We start from the raw sequence: 6,000 nt of genomic DNA, 5'->3' as shown, positions 1-6,000 counted from the left end.
ATAGAAAACCTATGAAACAGGCCTCAAAGCACCATTCTTTCGTCAAGTTGTGATGAAGGAGATCTACAGACTCGGGGAAGAAAACTCAACCAACCAGGGAGTGTGGGTGAATTTCGTAGGTCTGGCAAACAAGCTGTTTATAACACACATGAGACTGAAATTCTAAGTTGCAAAGATATCAAGGCTGGGCTTGGAGGAAGATCTTGAGCTTTCTCCATTTACAAAGTCTGTGAATTTGGTACTATACTGTATTTATCCCAGTCTCAGAGAAACAGGAGACACAGAGCCTGAATCTTATGAAATCCAGAAAGGGGAGGACTTGGGAATCCAACTAGTGGCATTTGGGGCTTGTCCTGCAGGAGTGGGGTGGGGTTACAAGTTTCTGTCCATCCGACTGAGAAGCTCTGGGCCAACCCCACCCATCCCACATGCAGGTCCCCGGGTGGCTGAGAAAGGTCAGCCTTGAACACTCAGCAGCACGCAGAGGCGCCACCTGGGGCCAATGTCCTTACTTGCCTCCCACGTTCACCTGTGCCCACGCTGGGCTTTCCTGTTTTTCCCAATCCTTCTGCAGATGGGTCAACTGATGTTATTTTCTTGGCTCAACCCTTGGACTTTGGAGGGATTTCCACACGTCCTAGCTTTCTCCTCCTCTTTCTTCCCCTAGGGGGCACACCTCAACCTAACTTTGACTCCCAAGGACCCACCAACAAGTTCCCTTATGAGCCCCAAGCCAACCTGTAAACCAGGGGTGAAATGAGCTACCATTTTGGAGCAGTGAGAAGGAGTGCCTGGGAGGGGAGAGAAAGGAGGGTGGAAGGCAAGCGTCTGTAGGTTCGAAGGGGCCACTATTCTCACCAGACACGGCTGACGTGAGCCCCTCTGATCGGGCTCCATTTCAGCACCAGTGCCGCTAACTGCTCAGATCTGTTTGCAAATCTGCGTGATGATTCGAGACTGAATATGAGTAATGAGAAAGGCTTTCCATCGTGTCCTCTAAATAGTAACACTACAAAAGAGTGAGGGATCAAATTTATAGAGACAGCAGGACAGGAATTTTGAATAAGTATAATTAATGGCTTCAGAGAGATGCACGAGGATATTGCCTTTGTAAAAAGAAAAGATATTAAAAACTTGATTGCTAAATTAGGAAAAACAAAAGCTCAGTGGATGGCCTGAAAAATGGAATATTCACATTCTAGGAAACCTAAGTGAGGGATTATCATAAAAGTACAAAGAAATAGAAAGCATGAAACAAAAGTCAAGCGACACGGAGGACAGAGTAAGAAATTGTAAAAGCCATCAAGTAGCAGTTCTGGAAAGAAAGAATAGACAGATTGGAAGGGAAGAGATTTTCCAAGAAGTGATAGAGGAAATTCCCCCCCAAACTGAAGAAATGCAGGAATGCTGAGACTGATGGGCCCCTCAAGAGATCAGCATGACGGTAGAGCAGTATCTTCAAAGTTCTGGGTGAAAATCACTTGGAACCTATAACTTTATATGAAGCCTAACTATTCAGTATTACAAGGCTATCATGCATTGTGAAGGCAAAATAAAGATATTTCCAGGCATGAAAGAAGCCAACCATTTAAGGCCCATAGACACTCTCTAAAAACAAACAAATGCTGGGTGGTGAGCTCTAGCAAGAATAAAAACGATAGGGTACAATGGTGATCAAATAAAACAATAAAAGCTATTTTTTTAAGAGTAAATGAGTGTTGTCTGTTTAAAATAAGACACTTTAAATAACAACGTGATACACCACCTGGAAAAGTGACAGCGTCCTCAAATGCTAAACAGTCGTGCCCTGTCCTGGGTGTGTATCCAAAAGGAATGCATAGGTACCTGTTCCAAAAGGCAGGTGCTAGAATGTTCACGGCGGCGTTGTTCGCAACACCCACACATTGGGACCAACACAGATTTCACCATCGTAGAAGAAACCACCTGTGACACACCTGTAGAAGGGACGAGGAAAGCACCACTGCCACGTGCTCTCGTGTGGAGGAGTCTCAGAGGCGTGAGGCGGAGCAGAAGAAGCCATACACAAGGGAACAGACACTGTGATTCAAACATACAGGTTGAGAGACTTCACACACTGACTGGCGGTGACGGAAGTGGTGCTGTGGTTTACCTGTGGCGGCAATGATGGGAGGCTCAACAAAGGCTTATCGAGAACTGGCGATGTTCTGTGCCCCTCTGGGTCCTGTTTGCAGGGATGTGTTCACCTTGAAAAATTCATCAAGTTGTACACTTAAGATGTGGGCATGTAAAGTATGTCTTTATACTTTAATTAAAAAAATGATCATGGAATAAAAATTCTAGGAAACGTAAATGGAGCAGAGGGAAGTAGCACGTGTTGTCTGACTTGGGGTGATTTAACTACAGATAGTGTTTTATAAATATAACCTTAGTTAAGTATTTTTAAAGGGTGAAAAAAATTTTAAGAAAATTTAGTTGGTATAACAAAATGTAAGAAAGGGGAGAAAGAAACAAAAAGTATAACACACAAAAATAAAAAAAGGATGGAACAAACAATTCTAATAATATCCATCATCACAATAAGTGTGGGTTAAATTCATTAATGAAAAGAAAAAAACTGGTTGGATAAAAGTACAAATTATGTGAAACATATCTAAAAGAAATAATCCAGGAAAAATGAAAGAAAATGCTAATAAAACAAAAAAAGATGGTCATATTAAATTCAGATGAAATAGAATTCAAGGTCAAAGCATTTAACAATAAAAGAAAGGGGTATGTCATGCTGAAGAAAGGGAACAATCCACAGGGTAACTAATGATCATTTTACCGCACTTAAAGCACAACTTGAAAATACTTAGAGCAGAAACCTGTCAGAATTACAAATAGAAAGAAACTAGATCCTCAATGTCTTAGCGGGCAATTTTGACAAAACTCATAGAAATGAATAAGTAAAAAGAGGATTTGAATAAAATAAGTAATGAGCTTCATCTAATTACCGTTCTGCTCAACTGGCAGAGATTATATATTCTTTTAACCACAAATGGAATATTCTGAAAATCTGGCCTATGCAAGGCCGTTAAGGAAATCTTAACAAACTTCAAAGAGTTGCTATTACTTAGGCTGATTGAAATAGGATAAAGCTAGAAGTTGACAAAAACATTTTAATAGCTCTTGAATTAAAGGGAAAATTCAAATATATAATGTATGAACTATTTAATGTCTGAACAATCACAGATGCACCATATTACAGAATCTGTTTTTCTGCCACAGCAATACTCAAAGGAAAAAGTATGACTTACAGGCATTTATTAGAAAACAAAAAAAGACTGAAAATAAATGAACTAAACTTTCAAATAAAGAAACTATTTAAAAGCCATTTAAACAATCCAAAAAAGTAGAATGATGGGATTAAAGCTAAAGTAGAAATTAATAAAATACAAACAAAAGCAATGCAGCTGGTCAATGAAATAGATGTTTCAATAGATGAAGAGACAAAGGAGAAGAGCTCAGGAAAATAAAGCTATATGCTGGTCTTCTTCATAAACACGGGCACAAAACACCCAAATAAAATGCCATATAGAACGGAAACCTGAGGGCCATACAGACGATGGGGTGCTGCCCATAAGGTCACTCTGCCTAAGAATCATTCTATCCTTACTGCAGTCTCAGCGCATATTCCCGGCTCTGCTTTCCTCTCTCCCTCCTCTCTCCCCCCGCCCCCATCTCTCTCTATAATTGTGTATACATCTATCTATTTTTCATCTATATGTCCAGCTGTATGTCTTCCGAATATGTTTGTGAGTCTCTTGGCCTTTGTTCTCGAATTTGTCTTTTTTCTTTAGTTTCACATTTTTAGTTTCTTTGTGTCTAGATGTTTGTGTGAAAGTGTCCTTTTTCCACTTTCGTTTTTAACCTTTTTTTGTTTCTCTCCCTTCATTAAAAAATCTCAAAAATATGTAAATGTTATGTTTTTATTAACTGAATGTGTTCCGTGTTTTTAATTTTAAATTATGATGAACAGAACATTTTTATAGTATTATTTTTTAAATTAAATTGATTTTTATTTTTTAAAAATTAGCAAATTCAGTTTGGCAGTATATTAAGAGACATCCCAAGAATACAGGTATGTGTTCAACTTTAGAATAAAAATCTACCGGTTTAAATCACTGCTTTTCTAGAGTACAAGAAAGATCACATAACTATTTTCATAGAGAACAAAAACACTTTTGAAAATATTCAACATGTACACTTTCAAGATAAAAAACAAATCAGCTAGAAAATTAGGTTCTTTCTTAATATGATAAAGGGCATTGAAACTCTACAGTAATCGTCACCACTTGATAATGAAATAAAAAGAGTCAGTGTTAGTATCATTGTGCTATTCAAACTTTTTATTGGAGATTCTAGCCAGTACTATAATACGAGGGAAAATGTCATTAATACTGGAAAAAAGGAACAAAATTGAGATTATCTGCAGACCGCAGGATGATCTACCTGGAAAATTCTCAAGAGAATCTATTGGCAAAACCAATAAGAGAGTTTAACAGTGCAGCCACATATAAGATCAGCATAGAAAAAATCAACAGCTTAGTTACGTACTAGCAAAAACCAATTATAAAATGAAATGAAAAATGAACTCATTCTTGAAAGCAGCAAATTCCATAAAATATTTAGAGAGAAACCTCCTAAAAATGTTTAAATACTAAATAAAGAAAGCTACCAAAGTTTACTGAATGGCCTTCAAGAAGAGTTAGCAGGCTTCCCTGGTGGCGCAGCGGTTCAGAGTCCGCCTCCCGATGCAGGGGACACGGGTTCGTGCCCCGGTCCGGGAGGATCCCACATGCTGCAGAACGGCTGGGCCAGTGAGCCATGGCCGCTGAGCCTGCGCGTCCGGAGCCTGTGCTCCGCAACGGGAGAGGCCACGACAGTGAGAGCCCGCGTACCACAAAAAAAAAAAAAAAAAAGAAGAGCTAGCTATATCAGCTCTCCCATAAATTAATCTATAAATCCAATGGAGCCCCAGTTGAAATCTCAGATAGACTGTTAATGGTATATGACAAGATGATTTCTTTCCCCGAGAAGGGAAAACTCCAGAGGTGGTCAAGAAAAGTTAAAAGAGAAAAACAATGAGGGGACTTTCCTTGTCAGATATCCAAATATCTGATAAAGTTATAGTAGTTAAATCAGTGGTGAGTTGCCATAAAAAAGCTAAAGAATAGAGAAACAAATCTAGCAGTGTACTATGTACATATGGAAAATAGCGTATCATGAAGTTGGCTTTTTAAATTCAGTGGCAAAACAAAATATTCAATAAATGATAAAGGCTATATATAAAATCTACATAATTGGTTATTTATATGAAAACATTCTATCCAGCATAATCCCATAGCATAATAAAAAATAAACTGCAAATGGTTTTAAAAGGTAAACGTTAAAAAACTGTTTACAAGTTCAGTAGGAGGTAATTCCTTACTAATACATAAAACCTACAACCCAAAAAAGAGCATGAATTAGATAGTTGAATGAAAAAAGTTTAAACTTGTTTGTCAAAAAATGACCTACATTTAAAAGACAAGTGGTAGATGGGAGAAAATAGAGCATTCGAAAAGAGGAGTGACATCTAGAGCATATAAAAGCTCCTGCAAACCAATAACGAAAGGACCCAAACCAAAACAGAACAAAACAAGCAAGGTGGGCCAAGTATATGAGGAGGTGATTCACAGATAAAAGAATATCAAGGACCAGCACAAATGTAAAGATGCTTAGCTTTAGATATAGTAATAGAGAATTGCAACTAAAATTAAAACAAAATGTTCTTCTCTATCACACTGGTGAAAACCTGGGAGGCTATTTTGAAGCTCCATTTGCAATGCAAACACAAGGCTTCTACTTAGAGGGTATTTTGTTTAGCATGGCTGAGAGGGGTGACGGAGATGATGGGAGGGAGGTAACGGTCCCCCCCAACGCTCTGGTGTGGCCGCTGCTCTGTGTGGGACCTTGAATGCAGAAAAGGTACAGGCT

The sequence above is a fragment of the Monodon monoceros genome, unplaced genomic scaffold, assembly GCF_005190385.1.
Source record: "Monodon monoceros isolate NGI ecotype Baffin Bay Population unplaced genomic scaffold, NGI_Narwhal_1 Super_Scaffold_3, whole genome shotgun sequence".
NCBI lineage: Eukaryota > Metazoa > Chordata > Mammalia > Artiodactyla > Monodontidae > Monodon > Monodon monoceros.
The sequence above is the reverse complement of the archived record's forward strand: the minus strand, read 5'-3'. Positions refer to the sequence as shown.